Genomic DNA, 17,998 nt, shown 5'->3' on the forward strand with positions numbered 1-17,998 from the left:
CATCCACCTGCTGTCATTTAGGTTCACTGGGGCAAGGATACAGAAATCCAAGGTATCCACTCCCAACAGGGCTGGGTGGGAAAGGCATCTGGAAAGCCTTTATGGCAGAGATCTGGTTCCATCTGATTTTCTTCTCACTTGGGCAAAAATGAATGACCAAATAGATGAAAATCCAAATGTATATGGACCTCTTGTCCAATCAGCTGATGGGTGGGACTAACCAAAGTATTAGTGGCTCGAGAGCATTTTAAAAAAAAAGACACTGGGGATGAGATGGAAACAATTTTAATGTAAGATAGAGACAGGAGCTGAGGATATATAGACATAGTCAACGAAGGAAAGAGTCAGAATTGAACATGGTTTATAATCATCTGGACCTTGGGACTGGATTGAAACTTTGATGACACAAGAGTACCTTTTATTTCCACAATAAATATGCCCCGTGAAGTTCAGAGTTATATTTAGCTTTGGATCTTAGCTTTTTTGTACCAATGACTGTTGTGGTGGATATCGATGATCTGAAATGATATTCAAACTGTACTTAATGACTGGGAGAAAAATACTTCAGTTTTATGCAGCGATTGTTAATCGTTGATTACTGGTAGATGCAGGGGTTAGTATATGCTATGTTTTTGTCTTGTTCCATGGATGATAACATTATTGATTACTGACTACCATAATGGCTAATTTGGTATATGCAGTAAATAGTATGGAACAGCACCATGTGAATGAGGTTGGTCTATGCATCCTTGAGCTAAGGAGGTGATAGTCCGCCAGGATTCATGATCCTATCCACAGCCCAGTAACTGGCTACACACAATGTCAAGTCTCACAATGAAGCCCTTATGCTTGGTTGAGAGTCCAGACAACCATTATTGTTGTTGCAACACCTGCATCCTAGGGAAAACATTGCTTGATAGACAGCTCTGGCTGTCTGATCTCTGCTGTCAATTTCAAAATGTTTGTTTACACAACATTAAGTGGGTCCAAGAGTTTGTGTTTTTTGTTATCAATACTTTAAAGGGTCTGGATGATTGACACCTTTTATAAGCTTGTAGTGAAATGACTTTTTTTTCAACATAGTGGAAAGTTCAGAGTGAATTACATTTTTAAAGCTTTTTTTAAAACTTTTTTTGTCACTATAGGGTTCATTTGTTCTAGACAGTGTATACTGGGTCAATGGACATGGAAATGTCCACAGCTTCCAACCTGATAGTTGCCCAACCTCGGACGGCCCGCTTCTATCTCCTACCCAAAATCCACAAACAGAACTGCCCCGGTAGACCGATCGTCTCAGCTTGCTCCTGCCCCACAGAACTCATTTCTCGTTATCTTGACTCCCTTCTCTCTCCCCTTGTCCAGTCCCTTCCCACCTACATCCGTGATTCCTCTGACACCTTACGTCACATCAACAATTTCCAGTTCCCTGGCCCCTACCGCTTCCTCTTCACCATGGACGTCCAATCCCTCTACACCTCCATCCCCCACCAGGATGGTCTGAGGGCCCTTAGCTTCTTCCTCGAACAGAGGCCCGAACAATCCCCATCCACCACTACTCTCCTCCGTCTGGCTGAACTTGTTCTCACGCTGAACAATTTCTCCTTCAACTCCTCTCACTTCCTCCAAATAAAAGGTGTGGCTATGGGTACCCGCATGGGCCCCAGCTATGCCTGTCTCTTTATGGGGTATGTGGAACATTCCTTGTTGCAGTCCTACTCCGGCCCCCTTCCACAACTCTTTCTCCGGTACATCGATGATTATTTCGGTGCTGCTTCATGCTCTCGTCAGGACTTGGAAAAATTTATTAATTTTGCTTCCAATCTCCACCCCTCCATCATTTTCACGTGGTCCATCTCTGACACTTCCCTTCCCTTCCTTGACCTCTCTGTCTCAATCTCTGGTGATAGACTGTCCACCAATATCCATTACAAACCCACCGACACCCACAGCTATCTCGACTACAGCTCCTCACACCCCACTTCCTGTAAGGACTCCATCCCATTCTCTCAGTTCCTTCGCCTCCGTCGCATCTGTTCCGATGATGCTACATTCAAAAACAGTTCCTCTGACATGTCCTCCTTCTTCCTTAACCGAGGTTTTCCACCCACGGTCGTTGACAGGGCCCTCAACCGTGTCCGGCCCATCTCCCGCGCATCCGCCCTCACTCCTTCTCCTCCCTCCCAGAAACATGATAGGGTCCCCCTTGTCCTCACTTATCACCCCACCAGCCTCCGCATTCAAAGGATCATCCTCCGCCATTTCCGCCAACTCCAGCATGATGCCACTACCAAACACATCTTCCCTTCACCCCCCTTATCGGCATTCCGTAGGGATCGCTCCCTCCGGGACACCCTGGTCCACTCCTCCATCACCCCCTACTCCTCAACCCCCTCCTATGGCACAACCCCTTGCCCACGCAAAAGATGCAACACCTGCCCCTTCACTTCCTCTCTCCTCACCGTCCAAGGACCCAAACACTCCTTTCAAGTGAAGCAGCATTTCACTTGCATTTCCCCCAACTTAGTCTACTGCATTCGTTGCTCCCAATGTGGTCTCCTCTACATTGGAGAGACCAAACGTAAACTGGGCGACCGCTTTGCAGAACACCTGCGGTCTGTCCGCAAGAATGACCCAAACCTCCCTGTCGCTTGCCATTTTAACACTCCACCCTGCTCTCTTGCCCACATGTCTGTCCTTGGCTTGCTGCATTGTTCCAGTGAAGCCCAACGCAAACTGGAGGAACAACACCTCATCTTCCGACTAGGGACTTTACAGCCTTCCGGACTGAATATTGAATTCAACAACTTTAGGTCGTGAGTCCCCTCCCCCATCCTCACCCCCTTTCTGTTTCCCCCTTCTCTTTTTTTTTCCCAATAAATTATAAAGATTTTCCTTTTCCCACCTATTTCCATTATATAAAATAAAAAAAAAACCCACTAGAGCTATACCTTGAGTGCCCTACCATCCATTCTTAATTAGCACATTCGTTTAGATAATATCACCAACTTTATCTTTAACACCTATGTGTTCTATTGTACTATTGTTGTTGACATCTTTTGATATTCTGCTTCTATCACTGCTTGTTTGTCGCTACAACCACACCAACCCCCTCCACCTCTCTGTCTCTCTATCTCTCCGCCCCCCACACACACACCTTAAACCAGCTTATATTTCAGCTCTTTCCTGGACTCGAACTCAAGTTCTGTCGAAGGGTCATGAGGACTCGAAACGTCAACTCTTTTCTTCTCCGCCGATGCTGCCAGACCTGCTGAGTTTTTCCAGGTAATTCTGTTTTTGTTATGGAAATACCATAGCTTGGCAAGGGAGGCATGAGGGGCCATAGGGGGTGGGTGGAAAGGCAAAGCATGGCATAGGGGGCATGAGGGACAATGGGGGTGAATGGGAGGCCATGAGGTGGCATGGGGAGTGTTTAGAGGGTGAGGGGAGGAGTGACGACTGGTCAGCCTTTGTGTTTTTATTTTAACTGTGACAAAGTCCCATAGCAGTGAGGCAGACCTTTTAAACAGCCCAACTCCGCCTCCGGCAGCCCCTTTGACTGCCTGCAAACTTCTTCCTGGGTCGGCTGGCCAGACTCCAGCTGCACCCGCACCGCAGCAATGAAGATCCCGCCTTTGTGGGAACTTTCTCCAGAGGCGGGCAGGCCGAGCTGGGAATTTTCCTGACCCCCCCAAATCCCCCTTAATCCACCTGAAGGATGAAAATCAAGGCCATAGTAACCCTTTCACAAAAAATGACTCAGGTGCTGGTGTAGCTTTGATTGAAATATTTTTATAAAGTGAACAATTCCAAATCAGGATTTGCTGTGTGCTGAGCTTTGGAACACTTGACAATCACAAAGCATGTCAGAGCTGTGAGCACTCTGGCTGACATGCACATATCTTAGTACCTCAGGGATCACCAAAGTGAACCTACTAACAGTCATTGTGGATCCCTGGGGATTTCAGTGACTTCGGCATCACCCTTCTGGAAGCACGCAATTCTTCCTGGATACCTTGGCATAGAGGACAGGAGCAATCAAATTAACCTCCTCTGAAATTCAGCAATGGTATTTGCAAACAAGTAATCAGACTCCATCCTTAAATTGTAAATATTGAAAATAGGAATGTGGAGACAGGAGTAGGCCATCTAGCTTCCTGAGCTGGTTCTGCCATTCCATTACAGCTTGCCTGCACCTGACGTCCACTTACTCCACCTTTGGTCCATTGATCTTGATGCCATTATCTAACTTCAAAAATCAATTCATCCCGGTCTTTAAAATTTCAATTAACCCAACGTCCACAATCTTTTTCGTCTGCGACTTCCAGATTTCCACTATCTGTGTCAAAAAGTGCTTTCTGATTTCACTAAATGGATTAGTTTTATTTTAAGATAACAGTGCCTCATTGTTCTGGACCGAGATCAAATGCATAAAGCTAAAATATACTTTACAAGTCATATTATCGGGGCTGAATGTAGGGGATTCAGATCCTTAATATTTGAAGTAATAAAGGCGTTTTTAAATCTAATGACAGTTGTGAGAAAACTCTTGGAATCCATAATTGAAGATAAAATTAGTAAGCAGACACAGACACCTACAAATTCCCCTCCAAGCCACACACCATCCTGACTTGGAACAATATCGCATTCCTTCAGTGTCACTGCATCAAAATCCTGGAATTCCCTTGCTAACAGCACTGTGGGTGTACCCGCAGCACTGTGGGTATGGGTGAACAGCAGCAGTTCAAGATAGCAACTGACCACCAGCTTCTCAAGGGCATAGGGCTAGGCAACAAATGCTGGGATCTTGCCAACAATGTTCATGTCCCACAAAAGAATTAAAAAAGCATTTAGAAATGCTTGGTTCAAACTCAGATGACCATTGTAGATTTGTTAAAGGTGGATCATATTTGACAAATTTATTGGAGGTTTATTTTGAAGAAATGACTGGATAGATAACAGTAAAATGCAATAGATCTAATTTATATGGATTTTCTGAAAGCTTTCGATAAGATATTTCACAAGAGGCTTGCTAGAAAAACAGACACCTGGTATAAGAGATGTAGTAGCATAGATAGAAAATTGGTTGATGGACAGAAAATAAATACTTAGGGCATACTTAGGTAGGAACTGAAAAAGGATTGGAACTAGGTATATGCCAGAGGGTCAGTGCTGAAACTTTGTAGCGCATGCAGGAGATTTAGGCCAAGGGAATATGATCTTGAAATTGCTGACAAAACAAAGGAAGAGGTTGGCAACAATAACTCAGGACAGGCCTGCAGAATGGACAGACTTAGGCAATTTAATGCAGAAAAATGTAGGGTAAAGGAAGGAAAATCATGGAGTGGGAATATTCACATAATGAAAAGACACTGAAGTGTGTGAATAAGAAGAGAAAGCTGGGAAATTAAATACGTAATTCTCTGAAAGTAAAAGACTGTTTCCTATGGTTGGGAGCTAAGTAATTAGGAGATAGCAATTCAAAACAATTACAATGACAGTGAGCAGAGTGATTAGGAGAAATTTCTTTACACAGAGAGTATTTGCAGCATGGATGCTTTGCCATGGGAAATGGTTAAAGCAGCGACCATTGCATGTTGCATCCTATAAGGAGAAATTGGATAATTATTTGATGGTGAGGAAGGGACTGGGTTAGGGGAGAGCACAAGGCAATGGCATTAGTTTTGGATTACTTTAGAAAACAGGCAGCACAGACACTAAGGGCCACCCATTTCACAACCATAAAAGCTTGCAGCTCAGAAGGAGAGTTCATGGGATGTGGGTATCGTTGGCTAGGACAGCATTTATTGCCCATCCCTAACTGTCCTCAAGAAGGCAGCTCACCACCACTGACAATTAGAGATGGGCAATAAATGCTGGCCTAGCCAATGACACCAACATCCCATGAATGAATTTTTAAAAAATGGTCTCTTTCTGAGCTGCAAGCTCCTGTGATTGTGAAATGGGCAGCCTGGGCCCTATGGTTCTCTTGTTTGAAATATTTTTGTGGATAGTGAGAACTGCGACTGAATTCGCTGGCTCTGTTTCTGGCTGTTGTATGGCAGCTGCTGAGAATGTAAATGGGAGAGAGTGATTCCCTGGGGTATGGAGAGCCCTGCTACCAGCCTTTTCCTATAAAATTGCCTTAACTTGCGCTGGCTGCAAATCCAAGATAAACTAGAATGAACAATTACTTATAAATGACCATAAAAAGAACAGCAACAAGTCGTGTCTGGGTGTGTAAATCCCAGGATCTGTAGGAGCGAATTTTAATGCTTTTGATGTACTATGTGAAGGAGCATAGATGGTGTGGAAGGGCTTTTTGTTAGTTCCCTCAGGACTGCCAATGTCTCACAAACTTACTTATTTAAAATTTGATCAGGGGGCTAAAGCAGAATAAATATCTAATGAGTAAATCTGCACAGTCCTGTAATTCCCCAGGCATCTATAATTGAAGTGGTTGCGCAGGTGCAGCCAGCCTTCCCTCAGTTCACAGGGTGCATGCTAATTTAGTTCAAGTAGAATGTATAAAAATCAGTTTGTTACTTCCTGATGCTAGGTTCACACAGGAGATACACCCACACCTGCAATTTATTGCAAGCCCTCTTCTTCATATTTGTAAAAATATAAAATATTTAATACTTCATCTTTCATTTAAAAAGAAACAAAGCTGTAAAATATAAAATAATCCAAGTGTTTTCCAGTCAGAGACGGAATACCACCTTGTCACTGACTGATTAGCATCTCTCATGTGGAGCTATTCACCCATTGCTCTGTTATTGTTGGTTTTCGTCTGCATGTGGTGGTCTTGGCCCTGGATTTACTGATCAGGCTGGAGATGATTCTGTTAACAAACTCGCGTATCTTTAATTTAACATTATGTCAACTATTTACAAGGCAGTCTCCGCACGATGCTGTACGTAGACTATCTCTGTTTTCATGTGATCTTATGTCACTAATGATGTAGACTATATATTTACATGTTCAACATTAACCCTTTATATTACATCTCCCCCAAGTCTCTGATTCAAATACTATTTACATTATCCTACATCTCCCCGTCAAAGTCCCTGCCTTCATCTCTGGCGCACAGAGGTGAGTATTGTGGTGATTTCACCAATCTCCTTGAATTGGTTCAGATCTCTTTCAGAGGTTGCATAGGATTCAGGTTCTTCCTGTTCTCTCTTGAACTCTGTTGAGTAGCTTGTGAATCTTCAGAGGCTATTGGTTCTCTCTTCAGGCTGTCTTCCTGATCAAATGGATAGTTAGTCCATTTAAATGACGGCTGATATGAGAGCACTTTTATCTCTTCTCATTATCCCATTCTCTGTTTCAACCAGATAAGACCTCAGACTTTGTGTCTTTTTCAGGACTTGGCCATCTCTATTCTGGTCTCTAAACCAGACTGTTTCACCTGGTTGGAGTTCTGGTAACTCCTACCCTGTATGACAATGGTTGTAATTCTTTGTCTGATTTGCAGTATACTCATCTACTTTCTCCCTTACCCTCTCAATATCAGAGGTTTTCAGACATTGTATGAGTGTATGGGAAGAACAGGAAGTTGTGTGCGTAATCTTCTTCTCATCAGTAGTTCTGACAGAGACAATCCATTCTGTAGTGCTGTGAAACAGTAGCTCATCAGTGCTGTGTTGAGATCATCAATTTTTTTTCAACAAAGCTTGGACATTCTTATTCCTTTCTCAGCCTCACCATTTGCTAGTAGGTACCTGGGTTATCTAGTTGTGTGGACAAATCCATAATCTTCTGTCCATTCCTTGAATCCTTAATTTCGAAATTGTGGACCATTGTCTGAAATGACAAAATCTGGAATGCCCTGTGTAATAACCACGGATCCTATCCCAGAATTACTTATAGACACACTGAACTTTAAGTAAGATTAATTTTTTTAAAAAAAGGGACATACAAGCAAAAGCTGGCTGAGACTGTAAAGTAACCACTTGCTGGAAAATTCCTATGCAGATGAATTGACCAACTAGCTCAGAGAGAACAGAATGTCACACCTAAAATGTTTGACACGGCTTACTTCAGACAGAGGCACTTAAAAGGAAAAGACACATTGCAAACTGAACTGTAACCTCCTGTGGTTGAGTAGTAATGGAAAATGATTACCACTTCAGCCAAAATCACCTCCTGTTGAGTTATATCCCAGACTGGGAGCATGAAATCCGTTTGAAAATAAAACAGAACTGGGTGAAAGACATGTTTGTTTTTCCCTTCCAGGAATACACAAGGATTGGGGTTTAAAAAAGCCAATGGCAACCCTATTTCTGTGTGCTAGTCTGGTGTCCTATTCTGGTGTGTGTGTGCTGTGAAGGTCACAACTAAAGAACACCAACTGGGTATCCCTGCGCTTGCAGATAAAAAACATCTCTCTTTGATTGCTGGAAGCAAGTCACAAGTCAGCAAAGCCACAGTCGAAAAGGAAACAGGAAACTCCTTTCAGCTAACCTGCAGAATCAAGAATCTCCAAACCAACTGCTCAACTGCCAAAGTCAGTGCAACCGGAATCACCCAACTTAATGGCTGCAAAATTTGGCCATCTACCCCTCACAGACAAGCCAAAGGACTGATTCATTTTTTTTGTACTTTTATTTTTGAACTCAGTTTCTCATTTCTAATCTGTATGTATGTGTGTTGCATTTTTATTATTTTTCTTCGCACTTAGTAACTAATAAATTCACTCTTTTTTTGGCTCAAGACAGCCTGGTTAAATTGGCTCCTTTTAAAACAAGAATAAATTTGGATTGGGAAAAGGTATCCAAGAGGGAAGGGATCATTTTTAAATTAACCTTGTTGTGACCAACAGAGGGGGTTGAATAAAGAAAGGGAGCCAGTTCATCCCCCCCCACCCCTTCACCCAGGAGCACAACGGCTTGGGGTATCTCATCCAGGAGCTTAACAAATTGGGGGAACCTCACCCAGGAATGTTCGTAACAGGTGTGACAAATATTACTTTTAATGAATTGGTGACTGCTTCTGCGATTGTTCCATGAAGACGTCTAACCTCAATCCATCTGGAATAATAGTCATCAACCATGAAGAGTGTCCTCACCTTGAGCTCCAATAGGTCCACTCCAAGATGTTCCTAGGGTCTGGATGGAAATGATGATACCATCAATGGTTCTTTTCGCTCTTGGCGATGGTTTGCACAGGTATAGCTTGAAATCATATCTTCTAGTGATTTTGAGATTCCTGGCCCACCAGACTGAATTTTGTGCCCTAGCACAATACTTTGTAATGCCCAGGCGAGTCAGAGAACTCTTGGGGCAGAGTTTTACGCCCGACTCGATTGGGGTTTAAAATCACGCAAGACGATGTCAGGTGAGCGTCCTGATGTCATCCTGCACGTGAGCAATCTTCAGGTCAGCGGGTGTGCATGAATGTTGGAGCCATACCCGCCATCAATTATAAGGCCACTTAAGGTCATTAAAAAGGCAATTGTTCACGATTTTACATTTCCCGTGCGATTTTGCACTCGTTGCATGGGCAGCCCACTTTTTCCAAATCCTCATCCAAGGGCAGGAATAAAAGGGTTAACAGCATTGCCAGTCTGAGTAGTGAGGAGATTAGGAGATAGTTTGCTGCTGGTTGCTTATTTGAACTTGACAGCTTCATCTTAGTTCTGAGCTTCATTCTTAGCATTTCAAGGCTTCATTTCAGGATTCATTGGTGTCTCCAAGGCCCTTGGAGGATTTTGATTATGTGGACTCTTCTAGGTATCAGACAGCCTTCTGTAACCCTGGTAATGGGGATTGTGGTCTCCGCAGATAGTACCCCCTCCTCTGAGGAAGACAGTGGCAGAAGGGAGAGGAGGCCAGGTTTCACAATGCAGCCTCCAGGGGAGCAACCTGTGGGGGGAGAGGCACAGGCACAAGGGGCACAGGGCCAGCAGGTAGTTCAAGGCGTAAGGGGCCAGAGAGGATGTCACTATCCTGCTGCCAGGGTTTACAGGTGGCAAAGCAGCTACCTCAATATGTCTGAGGTGCAATGCTGAAGGAGGGTCTGCCTCTCCAGGGAGACTGTGACCTCCACTTATCAGCTCCGACTGTGTGGATGGACACCCCATGCCAGTGACTCTGAAGATCATAGTGGCCCTCAACTTCTATGCCTCCAGCTCTTTCAAGGGGTCAGTGGGTGATCTTTGTGGAGTCTCCCAATCAGCTGTCTACAGTAGAGTCAAGCTGTTGACAGACGCTCTGTTCAGGCGGGTAATGACATTTATTCATTTCTGTATGGACGAGGCCAGCCAGGCTGAGCAAGCCCACATCAGTAAACATAGAAACAAAACATGGCAGAACAGAAGATCAGCTGTATACAGTCCCTCTTGTGCTCATGGTGCCTTAAACTTACATTTATAAGTGCTGCGTCTTGGTGCCGCCTACATTGGAACATGGATTAGTCCACTCTCTACCTGCAGCAGCATTGCAGCCTGGCCAACCACTGAGGCACACCTCGCAGAGCATATTCTCGAGCTGCAAGGCACTCAGACCAAGCAGCCAGGGCTCACCCTCTTGGCCAGTTCCAGCATTATTGACAGTTGGCACTCAGACTCTAACAACCCTGAGCTCCACGGGGCGACCACCAGCCCAGAACGCTTCTCCACACTGACCCATGCCAACATGGTACTTATCTTTGCCGATCCCAGAAGATTTGCGAACCTTTTGTGGCACTGCACCCTGTGCACCTCACGACATCGTCCTGCCTGACACCTACCTCCTCCATGAGGACCGCAAGGCACTCATCTGAAAAACCGGAGGGGGGGGGGGTGCCGCGTGTTCCCTGCACACACACACACACACACACACACACACACACACAACCCCCCCCCCCCCCGGCCACCGCCGCCCCCAACCTGACCTCCCGCCTGACGTTTCCAGCTGCTGGTGAGGCCATAGCTCCAGTCTCCAGACTGCAGAAAGATTCTCCCCTGGCAGCCTTCAGGGAGCTACCTCTGTGATTTTAAACCACCCACTGGGCCACTATTGGACTCCACAGACCCCTGCCCCTGCCTGGACCTTCCCGACCATTGGGAAGACGTGTTTCACACTGGCTGGTCGTTAATTGGCCAGCCAGTGTGAAATCGCAGTCATGGGCCGATCACGGTAGGAGGCCTGTTTCCTGACTGCTGCTGTGCCCACCTGTCGCCTTTGCCCAATGTGGGAAAAATTCAGGCCTTGGTATGAGCAATTTTTCATCGTAGATTAGTCAGTCATCCACAACACTGAGATGTGTGCGTTGCTCAGAATACAGTTCTGAGATGATATTAGTGGGAATATATTCTGGTCATCCATTTTTGCAGTATTCTCTGATTTTAGCACATTCTTCATCTGTTTTCTGTGCTTGCCGTATTTTGTTCAGCTTCCGTGTAGTTGCTGGTAAGAATTTCATTGAGTGAACTGTATGACTCTACCTCCTCAACAAAGTTTACGTCCTCCTGTTCAGGCTTGTCTACAGGGATGTGTGACAATCCATCTCTTGTTCTTTGCTGCTTGCCTTGTACATACTCGGCCTTTGCATCGGATCTCATGAGTCTCAACTGGAATCTCTGGACTCATGGGGCTAAATTTTCTGTTTGGGGGGGGAGCAGGGTGGGAGCGGCCAATTAAGGCCCGCCCAGCGTAATGCCCGACTCCCGAGGATAGCGAGAATGGGCGGGCTGTGGCAGGAGTGCACTGTTCCAATGGTGATCCGGCAGCCTGTTTATCTGAAGCACTGGCAGCCTTTTGTAGGCTGCTCACAATGACAAGGGGAAGGGCTTACCAGAGGACTTCTGGTGAGCAGGCCAGTCCGGAGGATAGGTCAGCGGAGCATGCAAGGTGGAGGATAGGGCAGCAGGACAGGCCAGGCCAGAGGGTAAGGCGGGGAGCCAGTGTGCCCCTCGTTTTTCGGATGACTCCCTTACTGCCCTCCTCAAGGAGGTGACAGCACAATGGGAGGTGCTGGTTCCCCAGGACGGGAGGAGGAGGTCCCCCCTCCACATGACGAAACGTGCCTGGGAGGAGGTGACAGAGGTGGTGAGCTCCCACATGGTGTGGCGTACCTGGATCCAGTGTCGCAAGAGCTTCAATGACTTGTTGTGCTCTGGCAGGCAGGATGAGTACCATGTTGGCATTGGATCACTTAACTCAAGATGGTAGGCTTTCCCCCATCTGCTGCCCCCCTCCTTCCCAAGTCTGAGTATAGTGACTGCATTGAATCATTGACAGCATGTGTCCTTTGCTGGGTTGGCCAGCAGATATTGCCCATGCTGAGGTCAGCCTGAGAGGGAGGTGAAGAGATGTGTTTTGCCCCTGCAGCATGTGGTACACTGAGACCCACATGACTGTTTTGAGGGCAACCAGAAGGAGCTGCACCTAGGCGCTGTGCTGAAACTCCAGGACATGCCCAAGTCAGGATGATGACACGCTGGGAGGGGAGCTTCAAGGTGGTGTGGCGCCAAACCATCTACTGTCCTCTGCGCTCCACGTGCTTGTGCCTCCTTGCTATGGAAGTATATATTGTGTGGTGCCTAATGTGATGTAGGCAGCATGTGGCCAAGGTCGGGGTGTGGGGGTGGGGAACAGGCCTAGCACCTTTGTGTGAGTATTTGGCAGCAGCGAGGTGAGGAGGCGCTGGGGCCCTGATATGTCCCACTCTGGTTGAGGTGGGCCATGTGCGAAGAGAGTCTATGTACAATTTACACTAATCAATGCTCGTCTCTCATTTTCGGGAGAAGAATGCTCATAATGCGGCCGAGCGTGTGAGGACTGGCGGCGGCCAGGTGCAGTTAGCCACTCTCAGCTAGTTTGAGCAGGAGGCCCTGGATTTGGAGAGGTGCCATGCGCCCAGGGCCACTGGTGTCGGTGAGGCTGGGGTGCCACGGCCAGGTATGTATGCCCAGCAGTAAGGTCAGCATTGTTCTCCCAACAGCCATAGCAGTGCTGAATGTTAAGTGATTTTAATTTTGCAACATGGCTTGACCATTGCTTATGGAAAGATGAGCACATAATGATCCAGGGGACAGGGTTCACTTTGTCATTGTCTCCATGTTAACTGATCCAATGTCCTTGTTCTTTCTTTCAGCATCAGCAGAGCAGGGCCGGGAGGAGGAGCAGCAGATGCCCCCTCTCACATCTGAGGGGCCTGAAGTCTCACTAGCGTCACACCATCCCTGCCAGGCAGGCACCAGCGCAGATTCTAGCACCTCGGTGGGAATTCGTACATTGGCTAGTGTCCCAGGGCACAGCGGTGAGGGCACTTCACACTCGCTGGAGGAGCTGGCAGAGACAGAGAGTGCCCATGGCACCAGAAGTTAGGAGACTGCAGGGGACCTGGCACATGCTCAGTTGGTGCCTGATGATGTGCCTCTGGAGTTGTCCGCAACACAGGAAATGTGGTCAGGTATGCAGGAGCATCTGGGGGAGATACATGAGGCTTGGCTTGGCTTGGTCTCCGTGGTGGAGGAGTCCATATGGACAATCACCGAAGCAATGAGCCACATGTCCGAGTGCCATGCATCCTCCATGGAGAGAGTGGTGACTCTTGTGGAGAGGCTACTCCAGGAGACTCATCAGGGCTTCCTGGGGATGCACTCTGACCAGCAAGCACTTACATCGGCAATGACCTCAGCTGGTCAGTGGCTGTGTGTGAGATGGTCTGGGCACCAAGTTTCCCAGCTCGGTGCCCATCCATCCACGGTGAGCAGGGAGGTCCTTAGCGACCTCACATTGGTGCAGCAGCTGCCTGTCGTCTCTGTGGGCTCCTCTCAGGGCATTCCGGATGAGGGCGGCAACTCCTCCGTCCCTCTCCCAGTGATCATAGCATCCGGTGAGGCTGCGATGACTGGGGAGATGCCAGCTGTGGAACTGGCAGATCCCTCCCAGGCGGGCCCAGCACAGGCTCCAGGGCCAAAGGACGACTGCCAAGGTCATTGAGGCCAACAGGACAGCAGAGTCAGTAGGCTGCCTCCAGTGCCACTCCCAGCACCAAGACATTGCACCCAGAAACAAAAGCTTAAGGCACCTTAGGCACACCAAGGGTTTATCACTGGTGCTTTTGTGTTGGCCTGAGATGAGGTCCTTATGATTTGTTTAGTTTGGTAACACTATTCTCTTTTTTTTGTAATAAGTTTGTTTGCTTGACAGAATAAATTCAGACATCTGACCATGGCTGAGGGTGCCTCTTTTCTTCTGCAGGTGTATGGTTTCCAAAACTGTAATGAGTGCTTTGTGGGACATTCAGCTTCATTAACAAGGCCCTTAGTTACTGTTCCTGACCTGGCAGATTTGGCACTTAGGTGTCGAGCATCAAGCCTACAGCCCAGACCTGTCCTGTAGTCCAGCTGTGGTGTGCTAGATGAAGGTTCGTTGGATTAAAGCCTCCTGGGTGTCCCTGCCTCCCTGCAGTATGTCCTCAGCATTTCCCTGTGCACGCTCATCCTCGGACTCATTGCTGGACTTGTGTGCAGCTGCAGCCACTGCGTTCTCACCTTCATCATTCACTGTGTCCCCCCTTTCCAGTGCAAGATTGTGGAGAGTTCAGCATATAACCACTATCACCGAGACATGATCTGGGGGGTAGTGGAGTGCGCCCCCTGAATGGTCCAGGCATCGGAAGTGCATCTTGAGATGACCGATGGCTTTCTCCACCACAGCCCTTGTGGTGGTGTGGCTCCTATTGTACCGCTGCTCAGCTTCTGTTCTTGGATGGCGGAGAGGCGTCATGAGCCACCATCTAAGGGGATAGCCCTTGTCACCCAGCAGCCATCCATCCAGCAGCGCTGGAGCACTGAAGAGCCCCGGCAACTGGGAGTGTCTGAGGATGTAAACATCGTGGGAGCTGCCTGGGTACCTCGCACAGACTTGCAGAATCAGCATCCTGTGTTCACACACTATCTGCACGTTCATGGAGTGGAAGCCCTTCCTGTTGATGAAGGCACCGGGCTCACCCGCTGGCACCTTGATGGCCACATGTGTGCAGTCTATTGCACCCTGGATGTGGGGGAAGCCAGCAATGGCCGCAAAGCCTCTGGCTCGCTGTGTCTGGCTTGCCTGGTCCCAATAGAAGTGGATGTAAGTCAATGCACGTCTGAACAGAGCGTCTGTAACCTGCTTGACAAAAGTGTGGACAGCTGATTGGGAGACACCGCAGAGATCACCTACCGACCCCTGCAAAGAGCCAAAGGCATAGAAGTTGAGGGCAGCTGTGACCTTCAGAGCCGCTGGCATGGGGTGTCCACACAGTTAACGGAGATCTCAGGCCCTATCATTTCACAGATATAGTTGACTGTCTCCCTTGAGAGACAGAACCTCAAACATATTGAGGTAGCTGCTTCGCCGCCTGTAAACCCTGGCAGCAGGGTAATGGCATCTTCAGCAGCACCTTCCGCCTTGCACTACCTCTTGGCCCTGTGCCCCTTGTGCCTGTGCCTGTCCTACCAAAGGTGGCTCCCCTGGAGGCTGAATGTGCACTCCTGGCCTCTTCCCCCTTCTGGCCCTCCCTTCCTCCTCAGAGGAGCTGCCTCCAGTGGATAGTTCAGCTCCCATTCCCAGGCTAAGGGAAGGCTTCCTGAAACCTGTAGGCCCAGAAAAGATTCCTCACTGCAGAGTGCTGACCTGAAGATTAAGAGTCCAGAAAAAGTAGCTGGGATGCATGCTGAAGTACTGCAGATCACATAGATAAGTTTCAAAAACTTCCAGAAATAAGTGCTTGACTGTGCACACTCGCGACCCCACTGAGCCTTCTTATCCCGCCTGTAGATGAGGTTAATACAAATATCTCCTACCCACCTGCCCGTTGCGCCCATGCGCCAACCCGAAGATTGCACTAGCGCCAAAAACTCTGTGTCGATTGGCATCTTAAGGGCCTTAACTGGCCTGTTAATTAATGGCGGGTGTGCGTTGGACATCATTGCATACCCACCAGCAAAATATCGTGATAGCACGCGGTGCCATCTGGATGCTTGCCCGACGTCACTGCACGTTATTTTACACATGGACGTGTGGAGCCCGGCCCTGCACACCAAAGGCAAAATTCAGCCCTGGGTGGCATCTTTGCTACTTCCTTGATATTTAATAAGGTCACCAATGGTTTGTGGTCCATTTCTATTTTGAACTAGAGGCTTGGGACATAATTGGTGAGCTTCTCATAGACCCAGGTGGCTGCCAGTGCCTCCTTTTGAATCATTGTGTACCTTTGTTCAGTTTCACTCAATGATCTAGACACACAGTGCAGGGGTCAATGGTTCCATCTTTCTAGATTTGAAAGCGTAAGGGTCCTAGTCCGGTCGCTAATGCATCCGCAGCAACTATTGTTGGCTGTTCCAGGCCAGTGTGCCTGGAAGCATGTAAGTACGTTCTCAATGCTCTAGAACAAAATTTGTTGATGTTCTCCGCAACAACATGCCTGACCTTGTTTGAGAAGCTGTTGTCGTGGTCACTTCACATGTGCCATGTTAGGGAGGAACTCTCCTACCTGATTGACCATCCCCATGATGCACTGGAGCTCCGTAACATTGTGGGGTGGTGGCAAATCTTTCATGGTCTTGGCCTTTTGAGGATCAGCCCTAATGCCTGTTGCGTGAATGACATATACCAAGAAATTTATAGTGGGTTGTGAAAACTCACACTTATTGTTGAGAGTTAGGTCTGCTCCTTCAAGAACTGCAGCACTGCTCTTCTCTCACCCACTAATGTTCCCATGTGGTGGACCCGTGGATGGGGATGTCATCTATGTGGCAGATGACCCCTTCCAGTCCCTTCAAAATGGCTATCATTGTTCACTGTAAAATCTCTGGACCCAACGTGATTCCAAAAGGTAGGTGATTAAAACAATACCTCCTGAAAGGTGTGGTAAATGTAGTCAGTAGTTTGGATTCCTCATCCAGAGGTAACTGCCAGAAGCCACTGTCAGCATCCAATTTTGTAAAAATGATACTTTTTGCTACCGTTGCCAGACTCTTATCCACAGATGCCACTGGGCGGATCTCCGTTTCCCCCACCCTATTTAACTCTGTGAGATCAACACAGGGGAACAGACAGGCATTTCTGCAGCTGCAAAAGAGACTCCAGGATGGTATGTTGCCTCCCTGGTGCCAGGGTCAAGGATGTTTCAGAGGGGCTTCAGGGCATTCTGAAGGGGGAGAGTGAACAGCCAATGGTCGTGGTACATATTGGTACCAACGACAGGTGAAAAAGGGATGAGGTCCTACAAGCTGAATATAGAGAGTTAGGACGTAAATTAAAAAGTAGGACCTCAAAGGTAGTAATCTCAGGATTAGTTTCAGTGCCACATGCTAGCGAGAGTAGAAATAACAGGATACTGAAGAAATGGTGTAGGGGGGAGGGTTTCAGATTCCTGGGGCGTTGGGACCAGTGACCGGTTCTGGGGAAGGTTGGACCAGTACAAACAGGACAGGTTACATCTGGGCAGGACTGGGACCAGTGTCCTCGGGGGGTGGGGAGGTGGTGTTTGCTAGCGCAGTCAGGGAGGGTTTAAACTAGATAAACTAGAGTGGCAGAGGGGTGGGAACCTGAGCAGGGAGACAGAGGAGGGGGAAACAAGGATGGAAACAAAAGACAGTAATGTAAGAAGCAAAAGTGGAAGGCAGAAAAACAAGGGTGAAAAACCAATGGGGTTATAGTGCAAAATAAAGCTAAGAAGACTAACAAGGTTAAAAAGACAAGTCTAAAGACATTGTATCTTAATGCACGGAGCATTCGCAATAAGGTAGATGAATTAACAGCGCAAATAGATATAAACGGTTATGATATAGTTGCAATTATGGAGACATGGCTGCAGGGCAACCAAGGATGGGAACTGAACATCCAGGGGTACTCAACATTTAGGAAGGACAGACAAACGGAAAGGAGGTCGGGTAGCGTTGTTAGTAAAGGAGGAAATCAATGCAATAGTGAGGACAGATATTGGCTTGAAAAATCATGATGTGAAATCTATTTGTGTGGAGATAAGAAACACCAAAAGGCAGAAAATGTTGGTGGGG

General features: G+C 47.4%; 1 protein-coding gene and 1 long non-coding RNA gene across 3 annotated transcripts in view; one reads left to right on the forward strand and one right to left on the reverse strand.

The window, feature by feature from the left end:
• The window catches only part of LOC121277646 (tripartite motif-containing protein 2), a 173,923-nt gene that overhangs the window by 18,273 nt on the left and 137,652 nt on the right, over positions 1 to 17,998 (forward strand). The window lies entirely within an intron of this gene.
• The window catches only part of LOC121277672, a 42,925-nt gene continuing 28,792 nt past the window's right edge, over positions 3,866 to 17,998 (reverse strand). The window contains exon 3 of the long non-coding RNA XR_005942961.1: positions 3,866 to 4,012. This is a non-coding gene — a long non-coding RNA (uncharacterized LOC121277672). The remainder of the gene's footprint in view (positions 4,013 to 17,998) is intronic.

The sequence above is a fragment of the Carcharodon carcharias genome, chromosome 1, assembly GCF_017639515.1.
Source record: "Carcharodon carcharias isolate sCarCar2 chromosome 1, sCarCar2.pri, whole genome shotgun sequence".
Taxonomy (NCBI): domain Eukaryota; kingdom Metazoa; phylum Chordata; class Chondrichthyes; order Lamniformes; family Lamnidae; genus Carcharodon; species Carcharodon carcharias.